This window comes from Pogoniulus pusillus, chromosome 32 (genome assembly GCF_015220805.1).
Source record: "Pogoniulus pusillus isolate bPogPus1 chromosome 32, bPogPus1.pri, whole genome shotgun sequence".
NCBI classification, from domain to species: Eukaryota; Metazoa; Chordata; class Aves; order Piciformes; family Lybiidae; genus Pogoniulus; species Pogoniulus pusillus.
In genome coordinates, this window is record NC_087295.1 from 9,222,750 (window position 1) to 9,242,123 (window position 19,374).

Below are 19,374 nucleotides of genomic sequence, written 5' to 3' on the forward strand. Positions count from 1 at the left end.
TAGAGAGACTAAACATCTTCAGTTCTTTCTGCTGCTCCTCAGAAGACCTCAGTGTTATAGACCCTTCACCAAGTTCATTGCCCTTCTTTGGACACATCACCCCAGTACAGACACTGGATAGTCCCGAGCATGGGCCTAATTACGCAGGACAATCATCATCAGAAATGGTTTGAATGCAGTGGTAAACACTGAGCCCATACACAGAAACTGCCTGAAGAAGAACAGTGTATATGGATCTAGAGAAATCTTGTTTATGGCTCCATGTGTTCTTTTCACACCTCTCAGCAGCTTCATATCCAGCCTGGAATTAGTGACTGGGAGATCTTCTTTACTAGAAGAGTGGTCAGGCCTTGGAACAGCCTGCCCAAGGGGGTGGTGGAGTCACTGTCTCTGAAGATGCTCAAGAAATGTGTTGGCATGGTACCTGGGGACTTTGTTTAATGGCTGTGGTGGTGTTGGGTTGACAGCTGCACTTAATGATCTTAGAGGTCTTTTCCTAACAAAATAGTTCTATGATTTACTTGACTTTTTACCATCCTGTTCCTGAATGCTTTTCAGCAAGATGTTTCAGAACAAAAAGCAGAACGAACAGTGATGCTTTCTGAGGTAAACTCTTTCTACTTGGTGGGAGAAAAAAATCAAGCAAGAAATTCCAAAACAAGACAACCAAAAAAAGTCACTGATTTTCTAAGAATATTTGGTCCACACCTTAATGAATCTGGGCATCCCAGTAAAATTCTTATTGAACTACACAATGTTTGCCTCCATGAACACATTTAATCCTGCAAGACTTCTTGTCAAAATGCATCTCTCATTCTTTCTGCTCCAACAGTTCTGGTATTTAGTAGAATAACTGCTACTACTCATTTCCTTCTCTAAAACTTATCTTTAAGAATAAAGAAACTGAAAATATCAAAAAATACCTTTAAAGGAATTGATGCTGTCACTTTGCTGCTTGAATTTCTGCAGTCACAATCTTCTAAGGGCCACTCAGGACTTGCTTAGATGATGATTTACCTGAGACCTACAGAACAGAGAGTTCTGTAATATGGATATGCAGCTAACAACCTCTGTGTGCTGGTTATGCTTAAAAGGCTTAGTCCTCGAACAATCTAATCCAAGAATTAACTCATTGATAACATCAGAAAGAAGACAGACTACCGTGCTATTGCTGTTGAAGGTTAATGTACAGAACCACACAGGCAATTTCTTCCTCACACTAATCTGTGCTCCTCACTGTCTCTTAGTGACTCAATAAATATAAAATGTTACCAATAATCAACTACAGATGTGGTAATTTTGCTGTTGTTGTGATAGTTACCAAGCAAGATAAGTGTAAAATAGCAAGACTGGCATCCATTCACCTAACTTTTGTGATGCAGATGTGTGAATCTTAACATGTTAGACACCAGGCCACTTTAAAGCACTGAAGAATAGGGACTATAAAGCAGAAAATCCAACTTTGTCTGCAACCCATCCATATTTTTTCATTTTCCTACTTTGTGCTTCCCACACCTCTGTCCCCCTTTGTCAGTAGCTAGACAAAAAAACAAGGATTAAGGGAGATCAGAGGGAAAACCTTAAGAAATGTATGGGAAGGAGGATCTGCTTATTTTCATACAACTCCATTAAAAATCTGTCAAAACTTTGATTTACTGAAATAAGCAAAGCTGGGTTTATTTTCTATGAAAAAATCAACCGAATTCACAGGCAAGATTCACTGTTACATCATAGCAAGCCCCAACTAGGCTAGGACTTGTAATACAAGTAAGCCAGTGATGCTCTACTAAAAAAGAAAGAAAACAATTTAAAACCAGCAAAGAAGAGCTCAAGTTATCATTACTCTCTCTGCTTCCCTGTGCTTAGTGCTTAGCACATCAGCGTCACAAGACTTTGGGAATGTAGCTGCTTCTGGGTCCTATATTCCCTAGTGCTGCTTATCTAAGATCCCATTAGCTCTATTATCTCAGATTGGATTGTGAAGAGTGAGCCCCAAATTACCAAAGAAGTTTCCTAAGCTGATGAACATTCAAATTTAGGAGAGAATGACATTTTTTAGGATGAAAGAAATGCTATTTTTGCAAGTTAAATGTCAATTAGCAGAATGTTGTTACTTGGAGAAGCAAATTCTAGTTCTTACCAGAATAAATAGCAAGTAAGTTAAAAAAAAAAAAAAAAAGAAGGCTCTTTACTTTGCACACTGTTACCTACCTTGGTTGTGCACCTAATACTGAATTGTAATAGACTGTGTTGTCTATTACAAATCTGTCTGTTGTAAAAGGAAACATCATTTTACTGTGCTGATAACCCATCACTGAGAAAGGCAGCCAACAGCAGATGCTTAACTAAGAATAAACTATATTTCAGGTCATAGTTTGGATGTTCACAGAGTAACTGCTAAGTTTGGCAGGTTTTTTATTCCATGAGGAAGAAAATATCAGACTTTCCCACTCCCCATTCCTATCATCCAGAAAAAAAACAAAACATATTTGATGTCTTACAGACTTCACTTAAGAATTTTACAGAAATCTTCTCTGTTCAGGCAATGTCATTTCCTTAAAGCCATATGGAATCTAAGAATGAGTTTCACTTTCAGAGTGTGGAGGGTTAACTGTAACACAAAATAAAACAGATAAAGTTCCTAAAGATGGAAATGTATTAAAGTACTTTTAGTACTAAATAGTACTGAATTCAAAACTAGCACAAAACCTTGGTCTCACTTTGTAAAACACGTAAAATCCATTAAATGACCATACAGGATGCTGAGAGCAAATGCAAATCACTCTCTGGGCTTAGAATAAACATCTGAAGTTGGGTTCTTATCCCAAATATTAGGTGATAGAAGGAGAGGAAATGGCCTGAAATTCTGCCAAAGGAGGTTTAGTTGAACATTAAAAGAAATTTCTTTCCTGAAAGAGTGGTCAGACACCAGAACAGGCACCCCAGGAAGGCGGTGGAGTGACCATCCCTGGAGGTGTTCAAGAAATGCGTGGTCATGCCACTCGGGGACACGGTTTTATGACCATGGTGCTGTTATGTTGACAGTTGGACTCAATGATCTTAGTTGTCTCATCCAACCAAAACAATTCAGTGATTTTACAATTCAATTATTTACATCAAAACAAGGTGAATGTGACTGTCTTATCTTGCTTTTATATAATGTATATTTGTATATGTCTAATTACACTAAGCACAGCTTTGAATGGTTGAGGGTTGGCCCCGTGTAGGAACAGGCTTTGAATATTACATATCATAACAGGCTTTCTCCTTAGCAGAAAAAGGAGAAGTTGCTTCATATACAGACTGGATTGACAGATAGCTACAGGAGAAGATGGCTTTAGAATTGCATAGTCTGAGGGTTTTAGAAGCTAAGATCAATGTCTGCAGCTCTGCAAAGAGTCATCTTAATTTACAGCAAGTATTCACAGCAATGCTTCCAACATGCAATGTTCTTTAAGAAAGAAAGGAAGAAAAAGTGACACATAGCATCCTGCTTCCAGGGTGCTGCAGTTCAGCTGAGCACATCTTCCTTGGCAAATGTAACCCATCACTAGCCCTGACAAGAAATTAATGCCAGAGGATCACTTTTTTTTGTGAAGTGGTGCTGCTGGTTGGAACTGTGGTTCTATGGCAACTTTCTTTCCTCTTCAATATGATCTATGAAGCTGACACAGACAAAGTTAGCTCTGCGCTCAGCTGAGCAGACATCACAGGGTCAGCATCACTCTGAATGAACTCTGATCCAGCAGTGCCATAGGCAGAATTCAGAGCAGATTTCTGTCTCTCAGCCATGTGGTTTGTGCTGTAGTAGCAATAAGAGAAGAAGGACATCTATTCTGTGGACAGAAAAATTAGCTCTAAAAAGTGTTTTTAGAAATGGAAGGCCTCCCTGGCTTTTCTCTTTAGGGTGAGAAGTGATGGTAAATAACAAGAAAGGAAAAAAAGTATTTAATAGTACTCTGTTGTGTTCAGAGTCAGAAAATGTTTATCTGACAGCCACCCAAATAGGGGGGGGTAGGTTTTTCTTCTACTTAAAATTTGGTTTCTACTTAAAATAGCTTTTGCTTCTACTTAAAATTGAAAGACTTCTCCTTTTTACTGCCTTCAGATTGGCTATTAGGAAAAATCTCTTCACTGCAAGAGTGGTCAAGCACTGGAATAGACCACCTGGGGAGGGTGGTGTCACCATTCCTGGAGATGTTCAAGAAACATGTGGACATGGCAGTTTGTGATATGGCTTAGTGGGCATTGGTTTGACAGTTGGACTCGACAATCTTAACAGTCTTTTTGCAAGTGAAACCATTCCATGATTCTATTACACAAGTGCAGCAAATTGAGCCCAAAAGCACTGTGAACAGCTCCTGTCATTTCACTGTCATTTCATCTTAAACAGCCAAACTCCAAGAACAAACAGAAGCTTAGAACAAACAAAATTATAGAGGTGTCAATCAGGAGTCTTATCAACATTCAGAGAACTGAATGCCTTGATGACAGCTTCTTCCCAAACTTCCTCTGGAAACTGTATGCTTTATTCAAATCTGCAGCCACTGAAAAGTACTGTCAAAATTCCTGACCTTGTTGACAACACATTTGAAAGAGAGGTAATTTTAGTGTTTCTAGTGAAAACACTGTAGACTCACACCAGTGTCTGTGATTCTCAAAAACCTTTTTTGCAGCCTACATCAGATGCACAGCTATTTTTTTCCTTCCCCTACACATAACTTTTTAATCCTCAACAAAATTCTGGTTTTGCTATTCTGTATGAGAATGAAACCAACCTTCTAACACCCATACCTGACACCAAAGTCATATATGCTTAGTGTTCTGTAGTATTGATTTGCTGTTGTTGCTTGTTATACCAAATAGCTAAAATCGTTTCTTTATTGTGCTTGGGAAGTGTGAAATCAAAGCATCTGTTAGGACTGTGGGGTGGACATAAGTGGAAAAGAGAAGATTGTGGAAAGGTGAGGAACTCACTGAGTACTCCTCTTCCAGCAAAACCAGTGGGTAACAGAGGGATCGCATGCAAGAGCTAAGAACTCCATAGTTAAATTTTATGGTGCTGAGCCCCAACCACTTCTAAGCACCTGCCTATTTCCCATTACTCAAGGAAGCCTGGGGTGTGACTTAGAAACTGACATCTCAATCCATACCGAATTTCCACAAATCATGAGCTGTTATCAAAGCCAGCAGGAACCCAGTACTGAGCCAACATCCAGCTTCAGATTAGTATCTTTCCTTGAAAAGATTAAAATTTATTTTATGCTTCAAAATCTTGTTTAAGCTGCAAAAGGGAACGGAGTTAAGAATTATGAACCTGTTCTGCCACACACTAAATCAGTCCTAATAGGATTTCACCACCTGTGCAACTGAGAAAAGGAAAGGGAGGGGAAGAGGTTGGCATCTGAGTATCTGTCAAATCACAGCAGTGACACATGTTATCTCTGCCTTCCAGCCTGGTGCTCTGTGTCAACAGTAACCTCAGCAGAATACTGGCCAGAAAGATGAACTCCCACATGGGGAAAGAGAAAGACACAAGAGAGCAGTACTGGCTACTTGTGCTCTTTTCTGAGTGCATGATCTGGGAATGGCAGAGCGTTCAGACTCGCAGGCTCAATTTTCAGAGCACAGCTGGAAATCAATCCAAGAATAATTGATGTAGAAAGGTTAAATGCTGAGAGAGAAAAAAACAATCCCATGTTGTCTAAAGCAGACATTCCCTTTGGATTCACAGCTATTTCCCTGTCTTTTGAAATATTCAGCCTGTGGCCTGAAGGCTTTGTCTGTCATAATGCTACATTCTCTAGAGAGTATCCAAAAGGAAGAAGTCTCAGTTAAGCTGTTTGATGTATTTAACCACAGGAGAACTCCTCTTGTATTTAGTGGGCCTGGATTATAAGCAATCAACACAAGTTTTCACTGCTATTAGTTTGCTCCAGGCACCTGTGGTAGACCCTCCTCAAATACTGCCAGGAACTAGAATGGCAGCTCAAAGTCTCCCAAGCCAGCACCAACCTCTAACTGTCCTTTCCAGCAAAGGCAAAGTTTAAATAACCTGACATGCTGCTATGTAGCAAAAAAATGGAGTTCAGTAATACCAGCTGCATCAGAATGTGTAGCTCTCCAAATCTTATACTTAGAATTAACAGAATATGCAACAGTTCAGACTGAAGGGAATTTAATTACCACAGAGCAGGAGACCAAAATCTTCATTATGTTGGTACAGCCTAACACACTAACACTAACCTGATTTTGTAGAGCTGAAGACTGGGCCCCTTTGGAACCCCAATGCCCTTAGAATCAAAAATTACAGAACTGCAATGATATCCCCTTCTCTACAGCTCCACAGCAAACAGGGCTTTAGCATCATAGTGCTGCACGTAACTACTACAGCAAGGGGAAGAGTTTGACTCGACTGTAAATTCATGGGATTGTAGAAAGGATCGGAAGGGACCTTGATGATCATCTAGTTCCCATCCTTCTGTCACTGGTAGAGACATCTTCCACTAGACCAAGTTGCTCAGGGCCTCATCCCACCTGGCCTTGAACACCTCCTGGGAAGGGCCATCCATGCCCACCCTGGGCAGTTTGTTCCAGTGTCTCACCACCCTTACTGTGAAGAACTTATTTTTAATATCCAGTCTAACTCTACCCTCTTCCTGCTTAAATCCATTCCCTCTACACCTTGTAAAAAGTCCCTTCCTGGCTTTCTTGTGGGCCCTTTTCAGGCACTCAAAGGCTGATAAATCTGACAGTGTACCAACCATGACAAAAACAGCATGAACTTAGGACACCATGTGCACTGCCAAATATTGTCTCTCTTCATCCTTTGCCTTCAGTGCATCACAGAAAAGAGCCTTGCTAGCTCCTAAACTGTTTTTTTTTTTTTTTTAGTGCAGCACAACTGCTTTACCAAAGTTACTATCTCAGTTTTCTTGTGGAACTAATTGTATGTTAAAATTGTCAAAGACGTTAAAGTTTGGCATCTGAATCAACTTTTAAGTACATAAATTGATCACTTCCCTAGAGCTGTTCAAATATTAGATAAGCACAGAAAAGATTTTACTAAAGAGATTTCCCAAGTTGAATTGAAATACCTTCTGAGCTTTCCTCCTTATGCTGTACCTCAAAGAGACTGCTAAAAGCCAGCCTGCAAAACATACATGGGAAAAAAAAATCATTTCCAGAGTTTATGGCCATTTCAGCTCAACTCCAGTTGCACAGCAGGAAGGTCAGTTCCCTGCTAAGGTTTAAAGAGAAGTCAAAACAATAGAGATAGATCTTTTCTGAGGCTTAGCCCAAAAACGTTACCATTTCATTACTTTGGAGGAGCAGTTCTACATGCCCTTAAGTCTTAAAGTGTTACAGCTGCTAACTTGCAACCCAAAGCACCTGACCCTTTCTTACAGATTTATGGATTTACAACAGACTTGTCAGGTGAGGTTGTAATTTCCTCACAAGATGCTCTTCTTGGGTTGCCCAGAGCATCTCTTTCAGTGTAATCATTGTTGAGCTTCCATCAGTTCTGTAATGGTGGACCAGAAACTGATTTCAGTCTCTGGTAGCTGGGAAGCACAAATCTTGTTGGGAAACCCTGACTGCTAGGAACAGCTATGATTTCAGACACAAGAAGAATTTTGAGATACAGGTAGAAACAGTATGAATTTATTACTCTTGTTAATTAATAAATAGACTCAAAAAAACCTCAACATCAAACTTTGGCTGGTAATCAAGCACAATAAAAGTCTGAAATGCCTTGGTGCCATGAAAAACAACGAAGAGGGAGAAAAAAAGCTGTGCATAGTCACACATGTGAAAGTCTGTATTTGCTAGGAAACTAAACTGAGTATCAGTTCATAGACCTGGGATCACCAAACAAGGCCAAAAAGAGGGGGGGAAATGGTTTTAAGTATACCAAAAGGTTTTGACTTCAAGGTCTAAGTTTTTCTGTAGAGCAGTATCTCCTTTCCTCACATTTCCCAAATTGTTCCTATTTTTTTGTATACTCACTAGTATTGGCAAATATTTGGGGGGGGGGGGGGGGGGGGGGAGGGGGAGGAAGGGTGGAAAGAGGGGGAGGAACACAATAACATAATCTTATATTTTTTCATGTGCATGTACTTGCTGGAGCTAATTTTCTTCATACCAGCACGTGTGGTGCTTTGGACCTGTGACTAAAACACTGTGTGTAACACGGCATTGGAATCTGCTCTTTTTCCCCATTCTGCCCCACTCAGTGAGTAGGCTGTGAGTAGATAAGGACTTAGGAGAGGACACAGGCCTCAAGTTACCAAAAAGACGTCCGAGGCCACTGTGCTCAGCAATAAGCACTCAAGAGAAGGTGTTGGAAGGGTGAATGTTTGCAGTCATGGCATGGCTGATGCTTGGCTTCTCAGGAACAGCCGGAAAACTGCATGCCAATGGAATGCAGAAAGTAAATTCCTCCTTTTGTGTTGCCTGTGTGTGCAGCTTTTGCTTCACCTATCATCAAACCACTGTTACTTGAATCCGACTGCTCTTGCTGTCTATCTTTTCCTTGTCCCCCAGAAGCAGGGTGCAGGCAAGCAGCCATGCAGGTGCCTGACTGTTGGCTGGGTACAGCCCACCACAGAGCACTGCCACCAAAGCCCTGTCTGACAAAAAAACAAACTGCCACAAAACAAATAAACAAACAAACAGAGGCAAACATATAGCCTTATCAAGACAGAAATGAATACTCTTTTTTTAGGAACTAAAGCACTGAGTTTGTTTCAACCTTGAAAACTGCTGGCAGTCCCCTGACTTCTATTCCCTCCATAGACTTCTTTGTCTCTTCCTTGCTGTTTAGCTGCAGATACTAAATTAATAACATTGAGTAAGCTACAAATAAAATGTACCAGCTTGCTGAAGGCTTACACAAGTGAGTATGAAACTAGGTATATGATGTGTAAGCAAATCAAGTATTGGCATGCAGGAAAGCAAAATTCCTCATGGCTAAGCCTCACATAATGCTGCTACAAAATGGCTTTAGCTCCAAAAGTAGACTTGCTATGATGAAAATGGATGATGATAAGAAGTTGGGAGACATCAATACAAAGGAGGAACAGAGTATTATCCAGGAAAAATTAGGTGGCTTTGAGGTTTGTAATTGAAATGGAATGAAGTGTAATAGAACAAGGGCAAGGGGCCATTAACATGAATCCATGATGTAGAATGAGAGTGCATCAGCTAAAAATGATAAAAAGGTCTGACTGTATTTATTGATCACAAGTTGACTATAAATCACCGGCACGATGCAGCCATGGAAAAGGCAAATGAAATTTTACGATGCATCAGGAGAAGTGTTTTGATAGAAGCAGACAGCTATTAAAGACTTCTTACAAAACTGCTGGTGTGGGAGAAACTTCATCTGAAAGATGTCATCCAACCCCAATTATCCACATTAAAAAAGCAAAACTGAACTCTCACCAGAATAAATGGGGACACGAGCTCCACGGATGACCAGAGAAACCAATTGCTAACATCAGAAAAGTGAGGATTAGCCCAAAAACACAAGTTCAGAAATGCAGCACAGAGCTGTGGTTGAGGCCCAGCCACAGCCAAACTCCAGGCAGCCTGTCACACAACTTCCACAACTCTACTGCCAGTACAATGGGAAGGAGAACTTGGAGCAAAATGCAAACCCCTGCGGGTTGACAGAAGGAGAGTTTAATAGAGCAATACAAAGAATGAATAACAACAATAGTAAATACTTCATATATATGGCACAGAGTCTTGATCTGCTTCAAGGTGGGAAGGCTCCGCAGAGGGACCTGGGCAGACTGGATCAATGGGGCAAAGCCAGCTGTCTGAAGTTCAACAAGGTCAAGTGCTGAGTCCTGCACATGGGTCACAACAATGCTACCAGCTTAGGGCAAAGTGTCTGGAAGTTGCCCAGCAGAGAAAGACCTGAAGGTGCTGGTCAACAGCTGAATGAACATGAGCCACTGTGTGACTACAGGGCCAAGACCAAGAGCAATATGGCCTTGATCAGCAATAGTGTGGACAGCAGGACCAGGGAAGTGTCTGTCCCCCTGCACTCTGCGTTGGTGAGGCCACAGTTTGCATGTTGGGTTCAGTTTTGGGGTCTTCACTACAAAGTCCTAGAGCAGAACCGGCAAAGGACTGGTGAAGGATCTGGTAAACAGTGCTGAGGGAACTTGGGTTGTTCAGCCTGGAGAAAATAAGGCTGAAGGTCTAGACACCTCATTTCTCTTTACAAGTCACTAAAAGGAGGATGGAGCAAGGTGGGTGTTGATCTTCTCTAGTAACAAGTGTGCCATGAGTTGAGTGATAGGATGAGAGAAAATGGTTTCAAGTTCCATCAGGAGAGATTAGGTTGGATATTACAAGAAATTTCTTAGCTGAAAGGGTTCTCAAAGACTGGAACAGGTTGGCCAGGGAGGTGGCTGAATGCCCATCCCTGGAGGTGTTGAAAAGAGGCACAGACATGGTGCTGAGGGACATGGCTTAGCATCAGATGTGGCAGAATTAGGGAGTGACCAGACCTGATCTTCTTAAAAGCCTTTTCCACTCAAATGATTCTCTTTGCAGAGAAAATATCTGATATAATTATCTGCATTTCACCATCAAACTCTACTGTAATTATTTCAGAAATGCAGCATAAAAAGAGGTTTGATTTTTAAAACCATCCTTGAACACAAGATGAAATTATTTCATAACCAAGAAAATCAACCACTGGTATAATCTCTCCAGGGAAGCTGTGGAGCCCACAACACTGGACACCTTTGTGAGACAGATGGACAAAGTGCTGGATCATCTTTTCTAGAACATGCTTTTGTCAAGAAAGGTTGGACCAGATGATCTTTAAGGTATATTCCAACTTGGTAGCCTATGATTAAAGTATATGATAAATTGTGTATAGCTACGAAGTAAGTTTACATGCTTCTCTGAGGAAGGGAGAAGGCCAAGGAAGGGAAATCAGGAAGAGAAATTAGTAAGGGAAATCTAAGACAAACCATTAATAACTGGACACAGCCATAAAATATTGGGAGCCATTTTGCTGACACAGACCTAAGAGGCACAGTATTCCACCCCTGCAGAAATATGGAGATCACTTATCTGGTCACACTTGCATGAAAGGCAAATTACATGTTAGAAAACTCTGACACATTCAATTAAAAAAAAAAAAAAAAACAGTGGAGCAAATTTCTCAGCTTGACTACGTTCATGTCAATCTGATTAAACATTCCTATCTCTGACAAAATATAGTCTGCTTTTGGCAGAGCTGGTGCAAAAGAAGAGAGCCTGAAGCACATAATTAAGGTTAGCACTGTGTATTTCCAGCTCCTATTATCAGTTTGGAAGACAGCTGTTAGCACCAAGCACATTTTTATTTAAGGGTACCAGCTAGGAAAAAAGCCCATGTGTGTTTTATATCAGACTCAGTACAAACTAGATGGTATTACAGAATCATAGGATTGTTTGGGTTGGAAAAGACCTCTAAGATCATCAGATCCAACTATAAACCTAAGATCACCATGGCCACTAAACCATGCCCCATGATGACATCTCTACACATTTCTTGAATACTTCCAGGGACAGTGACTCCACCACTTCCCTGCACAGCCTGTCCCATCTGAATTATTTGCAAAGATATAACCCTTGCCCATCCATGCACAACACCAACAAGCAGCCCACAAACCAGTCCACAATAGTAGTAAAGAAGTAATCAACCTGCTGAAACACAAAAAATGTGGGTATGCACTAACCAGGAAAATTATGGCATGTTTGCTCTAGACCACCCTCATCATTTTCTTTAGAGACCTTCAGTGCAGTGCAGCAAAAGTGTTAAATTTATCATCGCTAGATACAACATAGCTGATGCAGTAAAATCTTAGAGTGGGCAACAAATTAATTGAGCAATAATTTCAGCAGTTTGCTACAAATTATGCCTTAGATGTATTCTCAATCCTCATTAATTCCAATTCAATGGACTGGTGGTAAAAGTGACATAAAAAATAATAAAGCACATAAAACACTGAGTCAAACTCTGATCCTTTATGTTGCTAAATTGCAAAGCCTCATCATAATAATGCGTTGGAAATTCAATACAAAATGACTACACTGTTTACCAGCTCTAAGAAGAACCAGAATTGTAGAGCTATATACAAATTAAAATGAAAAACAAAAACAAACCATAAACTGCAATGCTACTGGATACCACCAATCCATAAGAATGAAGAACATTGCATAAAGGTTCTATTATATGAGTGGAAAAAAGCTGCAGAGCACTTGTTCAACCGTTAAGACAACATGTCCCTTCCCTTAGGATAAGGCTGTTTAAGATGAAGATGTTTAAGATCCCTTCCAACACAAACCATTCTATGAATCTATTAATTCAACAGTGGTTTATGGCATGGCTTAAGAAGATCTAAGAGTCACTGCCTATTACCTTACAAATGGCCCTAAGCTGTCATGCCTTTTAAGGGTTTATGGTTAGGCAAAGCTGATCATGTAGAATACACCGGCTTGCTGGCATCTCTGAAGAAGACGCAAGCTTGTATCAGCAGCATAGAACTTGAGGTTGAAATAGACCATAGCAATATTTCCTCATTCTTAAATTAGAAACTAAGTTAAGTTCTCAGGATTTTGTGAGGGCCCAGGCTTGATAAATTTCCATTTTTGACAGTGCCACTTGTAGAAGTGCTTGTAGTGAAGGCCTCAAAACAGAACCCAGTACTGGGTACAGAAGGACAGGCAACCAGCTATGAATATTTTCTTTTCATTAAAAATAAAAGAGAAAAAATACTTAAAACTTTTTTGTTTTATATAATTGGGCAGCCCAGCTTTCATTTTTGAAAACAGCAACCTAACTGCTGTTCAGTACTTAAACATGAAATAAACAGAGCTGAATAGAAACCACATGCAGTTGAGAAACCACACTGAACTGTAATGTATCACTGTATCTCCTGAACTAAGAGAATGAGATAGTTCAACTAGTTTGAATGTTTTGGTACAAAACCCCAAACACTCAACCTTTAAAAGTAAATTTTGAATCTATAGAACAAGGAGAATCTGACTGACTCATCCTCTGTTTCACAGAATCAGACCTTGAAGATCATCAAGTCCAAGCGTAACTCAACTACCATGACCACTAAATTACATTCTGAAGCACCACATCTACAAGCTTCTTCAGCATCTCCAGCCACCTCCCTGTTCCAACACCTCACCACTCAATTCCTCCACTGTAGATCCACTTTTTTTGCTTAAAAGGTGAATTTATTACACAGAACTCCACTTTCAGAGATGGAAGAGAAGTACCTGCAGCTCAGACAGAGAGGAAACAACACATCGCCAAAAAGAGACACCTGGGACAAATGATGAAACACCTGTAAGATAACCTGTCACTCTTCTGTTTAATCTATATTTATACCTGGAAATCAAAGCTCAAATTTCTGACTGTCCCTCAGAAGAGGTTCTGAGGGAATTGTGATTGTTTAGTCTGGACAAGAGAAGGCTCAGGGGTTGGTTTCTTCTCCCTAGCATGAAGTGATAGCATGAGAAAAAATGACCTCCCATTGTGCCAGGGAAGGTTTAGGCTGGATATCAGGAAAAAAAACTCCTTCCTTAAAGACTGGTCATACATTGGAACAGGCTGCCCAAGAAGTTGGTGGAGGTTTTCAAGGAACATGAATAAACGGTTGGAACTACGGTGGTGGTGGTGGTTCAAACAACATGTGAACAAACACAGAGGTGTTCAAGAAACATGTGGACACAGCACTTTGGGTCATGGTTTAGTGGGCATGGTGGTGCTGGGTTAACAGTTGGACTTGATGATCATAGAGATCTTTTCCAATCAAAACAATCCTATGATTCTCTGAAATTCTTTTCAGATTAACCTTAAAGTGATTCAGACAGAAGAGATGGCCCAGACTGATTTCTTTTTACCTACATATATAGCATGTCCCTTTGTCATCCCACATCTCTGGAAGAGTAATGCAGAAGTAGCAAAACTCAACCTCTTTTGACAAAGTCATGACAAGTAGAGGTATTAATTCACATGTTATTTCAACAACTGCTGATGGCATTGGCTAATGTTATTGGAGTACAGAGTCTAAAATTCAGTAAGAAAAGAGTTTCTCCGAGGTCACTAGATGTTTCAAGCAGCTATTGTTCTTACTGCCACATAGTCCTGAGCATCAAAATGTTGAGAGAAAAGGCAAAACAAAGTCACCACAATCTGAAAACACACTTGGAGTTTCTTATTCAAAGATGACAGCTGCAGTGAATAACATGCAACATTTTTTTTTGTACAGTTCCCTTTTGGAGTGCACCTGAGATTTGTTTGTATGTCACTCACTGTAACTAATTTGTAGTTATTGACTGTTGCAGAGTTGCGAGAGCGATCATCTTTACGTTCCTTTCACTTCCCATCATTTTCAGTTCACATTTTCTGCCATCTAGAGTTGTGTTGTCCTACAGTGTGCAGTAGAGCTAAATCTCAATGCAAAGATATGCCAAATTACCCAGCTAAAACTGTGCTCACACTTTCCCCCCCCTTCTCTAATCATGAAAATGAAGGGAAAACACAAATACATAGGGATATTCATCTATTCAAATCAAAGCCCTTAGTATGCAAACACATCCTTAGGCAAAGCACAGCACAAACAATTCAAAGACAGGGATCCTCCACAGAGGACATAAAAAACAAAAAAAAAAAGGATTCTGGTGAATTTCAAAATCCAGAGTTGGTTATTCTAAATAGTTCAAGGCATTCTGCATTCTGCTCAGTGTTCTGAGGATGATATTAAGCATACATTGTAAATGGACCTGAAGACATTTTTATAGCAGCTTGCCAAAGAAACAGATGTAAATCTGACAAAAAATCAAGGAAGGGAAGAATAGGCCTGGAGAGGGGTAGAATAACCTGCTCAGGAAAGTTACAGAAAACATCCAATCTATCAAACTATCAGCAGGGAGACTGTCAGCCTCCTGAAAAACCAAAAGGAAAAAAAAAATCAATGCTTAAGACTTCTGAAAAGCTTTTCAATGTTGTTAGAGTATTTTTAGGCTCAAATACAATGGGAACAGATAAACCACCTCATGTTTCATGCTGTTGCTCATACATAGGCTAAGAAAGTATGACCCAGAGGCAAGACTTGCAGACTGTGTCACTGCTCTGTTGCAGGGTTTTCACGTTCTCCTCTGGAACTTTTGGTCAAATCATACTGAGCTTGATTAGTGCTCTCACAGGGACAGACTACTGTTTGCAGGGAACCCAGGACAAAAAAGGCCAAGCTAAGGCAGGCAGATCATACTGTCCAAGTCCCCAGTCTCTTAGAGCTGTTTGCTTAGTTCACAATTTTCTCCTTTCAGTCCTTTAAACAACAGAGATCCAAACAAATGTTCCAACACACAACCTCAGCTTTCTGTGTCTAGACAGTCTGCACAGAGGGTTTGATAGATCACAGCCTCCAAATATTTCCTGCCCCAGTGACCAAAGCAATGAATCTCTGATCCTCTGGAGCACTGTGCTGCAGCACAAGCTTACGGGTAGTCAATCAATTCTGCACATGTGCAGCAGCTTTCTGACACAATTAACCAGCCAGCTATTCAATTCCTGCACAGCTCCTCATTAAACAGTACCAGAATCTATTTTATTAGCATATTTGGGTTGCCTAGGGAAGTCGTGGATGCCCCCCACATCCCCCACCCCTGGACCTGTTCAAGGCCACGTTGAATAAAGCCTTGAGCAAGATGGTCTATGAATTTATGAATCCAAGTGGAACTACTGCTCCAAATGGTAAAAACTGCTAAGATAACTGAACCATTCTCTTCTGTCTACACACTGTTTCTGGGTGATAAAAAGGACCTAGTCAGTAGGTCATCTTACCAAGAATGCAACAGCTTTCATTACCACACATAATCAAGCACATATAACACTCAGCTCTGGGATGCACACTAAGATTCCTCCTCTTGCTTTTTTTGTCAGTCCAAAGGAAGTAAAGGGGCATCAGTTAACTTGTACTTCAGTGGGTTTATTCTGTGATAACAGGGTGGGATTATGAGTGGCATACCCTGTGCAAAGATGTCCTTTAGATTATTTATTTCTTCAGTTGAGAGTAGGAAATGATCTTACATATGGAATATTTCTACACAGAGTTTAAAACACCAGCACCTCCAAAGACAACAAAAATGCCACTATCCTGGATGCCTAGGTAAATGCTAGTAACACGCTCCCATTACACAGTCTAGCTCTGACACTGAGAACATAACTGATGGAAGGATTTCCCAGAGAGTATTACTATAATTATAGAATAACATCATAGAATCATTTGGGTTGGGACATTTAAAGGTCATCTAGTCCAACCCCAAGTAATGAACAGAGACATCAACTAGAGCAAGTTGCTCAGAGCCCCAGAAAATGTGACCTGGAATGGTTCTAAGGATGGGGCATCTATCATCTCTCTCTGGCAACCTGTGCAAATGTCTCACCATCCACTTAAAAAAAACTTCCTTCTCTCTAGTTTGCCTTTCCCTCTTTTAGTTTAAACCTGCAAAAAAACTATCCTGAACCCATCTTCCTCATCAACCCTTTTGAATACTGAAAGGCCACAATAAGGTCTCCCTGGAGCCTTCTCTTCTCCAGGTTTACCAACCCCCAACCGCCTCAGCCTATCCTCACAACAGAGGTGCTTCCAGTCCTTGGATCATTTTTGTGTCTATTCCAACAGATCCACATCTCATATTTTAAAACACAATGCAAATTTGAATCACCAAAAGTCAACAAAAACTGGAGCTACATCATAGCACTATAAAGGACAAACTCCCCTGAGAAGAGAGGTGGGGTCTGAGTAGACACCACCTTCCCCACTCCAGCAGTGCCTGGGGACACTCTTGCATTCCCACAGTCAATGCTGAATATCAATACAAGACCATTACCCCCAAAGTAAAGGGTGAGTTTGTGAATCAATATTTTGTTTATGAAAAACAGCAAGTCCTGGTCTTCTTAGTCTTGATGTAAAATTAAAATAACACCATTGATTAAAGTAAAATTTTATGGATTAAAACCCGCCTAAGAGTATAATTTGTGCCAATTCTCTTAATCAGTGGCTTGCACACCACATGTAATTAGCTACTGCAATGCAGTTATCCACTTCTTGAATTTTCTGAAGCATTCTATGAAGAATCTGATTACCAAGGACTGTTTCAAAACTGCAGCAAAGTTATCTACAAATCAGCCTATGATTTACTCTTATGAAGAAAAAGAAAAAGCAAAAGCTTGTGTATTGTTCCACTTTATACAAAACTAATAAGTTTGCTGGCAATCAGCTCATGTTGTTGAGCTACCAACATCAGAACAAAACAGAGGCTGAAATTGCTCCATTCCAGAACAGAGCTGCAGCAAACCAAGCCATCTAACTTTCTGCCTCAAAACTCAAAGTATTATTAAGCAATCAGGAAACAGAAAATACATTTTCATAACCTATTTCCATTTTCCCACTGAAAATTATTATCTTTGAAGCTCTCTGTTCCACCAACAGCGATAACACAGCTTGTCTGGTAGATAAAGCTGAAGAGATGCAAGTTAACAAATATTTCCTGCAGATGAATATCTGAACAGTTAACAACTAAATACTGTTCCACACCAGCAGACAATGTTTTCTCTCCATTTTTATTTGCTGCTATTTTACTTAGCAACGTAACAGACTCTCCATGAAATAGTCAGATTTGGAAATACTACTATTCCTCTACCAGTCTGGGTAAATGGTAGAATTTGAAGACATAGGGTAGAAAATGGAGAACTGCCTATTTTTAATGGAGCTTTTTTATTTAAAAAAGCAAGAAAAAAAATCTCAATTTAAGATGATGCCAGGAATCAATGAACAAAGTCAGATACAGAGTTTGAAAGAAGCTACACAAAAAGCAGAGAAAGAAACTGAAGACAAAACAAGTGAAGAAACGCATCAGGAAGACATACAATTTCGAAGATTAAATGTGCAGTAACCTTCAATATTCCACATTGATAGTATTCTTACTTGTCTAGAGGAATGGTAGGCTTCAATGATGCAACTATGCTACTCTGTTTAAGGATGCTTTAAATACACCTTTGATGCATACCTGAGAAACAGGATCATAGAATCACAGAATTGCTGAGGTTAGCAAAGGCCTTTAAGATCTTTCAGGTCCAACCACTATCCAGCTCTACCATGCCTGGGGCTAAGCCACATCCCTTGATACCGCATCTCTTCCTCTTTGAAATGCCTACAGAATAGGAATTGAACCACCTTCCTGGGCAGCCTCTTCCAGTGTTTGACAACTCTTTCAGTGAAGAAGTGTCTTCTAATGTCCAACCTCAGCCTCCCCTGATACAACCTGAGGCCATCTCATCCTATCATTTGTTACTGGGGAGAACAGACCAACAGCCACCTGGCTCAAACACTTTCTCAAGGAGTTGCTGAGAATGAGGACTCCACTCAGCCTTCTTTACTCCACTTCCCTCAGCCACTCATCATGAGATAACCTGTGAAACACACAAAGGTGGTGCATCTTAAGTACACCACCTAGAGAATGGTCCACTTTCAAATGCTCACTTCACTATTTATTTGCACCTCCTTTAAAGCCAATTCAATTTTATTGGTTTCATTATTCATCATAAAAAAAAAAAAAAGGGGGGGGGGGGGGCACGGAGGTAGCATATTTCTGGGAGAAAATAATCCAAGTTGTAGGCAACTAATTTCTGAGTCTAATATGCCAAGCAACATTTAAGGCACGTATCACTGATGGATAATCAGAGCACTCTGATGAGCATCCGGTAACAGAATTTTCCTCCCACTTCCAATCACATTAAATGTTCCATGCCTACTGCCAAATGCAGGTGATCAGCTACAGGACTAATGTCACCCATTCTGTGGCTATAGCAGGAGTCCTGCTTAAGAGCTACATGTCACTGAAGCCTATTCCTGGGCACTGCAATCACAGAATCACAGAACTGTTTCAGTTAGAAAAGATCTCTAAGATAAGAGAGTCCCACTGTCAATCTAACACTACCATATCCTGAAGTGCCATGTGCACATATGAAAACCTTCAGGGATGGTGACTCCACCACCTCCCCGGGCAGCCTGTTCCAATGCCTGACTACTCTTTCAAGAAATATTTTTTTGAACATCCAAGCTCAACCTCCTCCTCTAGCACAATCTGATGCCATTTCCTCTCATCCTATCATCTGATATTAGCGAGAAGAGATCAAATGCCACCTCACTCAGACCTCTTTTCAGGGAGTTGTAGAGATCAATGAGGTCTCCCCTCAGCCTCCTGTTCTCCATACTAAACAATCCCAGGCCTCTCAGCCATTCATCAGATCACTTGCTCTCTAGATCCTTCACCATTCTA

General features: G+C 40.4%; 1 protein-coding gene across 12 annotated transcripts in view; it reads right to left on the minus strand.

Moving 5' to 3' along the window:
* The window catches only part of CNTNAP2 (contactin associated protein 2), a 1,124,907-nt gene that overhangs the window by 807,586 nt on the left and 297,947 nt on the right, over positions 1 to 19,374 (minus strand). For 4 of the 12 annotated variants that reach the window (XM_064169553.1, XM_064169554.1, XM_064169557.1 and 1 more), the window contains one exon: positions 924 to 1,024. The exons of the other annotated variants lie outside the window; for them this stretch is intronic. The gene's annotated coding sequence lies outside the window, so the exon portion shown is untranslated. The remainder of the gene's footprint in view (positions 1 to 923; positions 1,025 to 19,374) is intronic. 12 annotated transcript variants of the gene reach the window in all.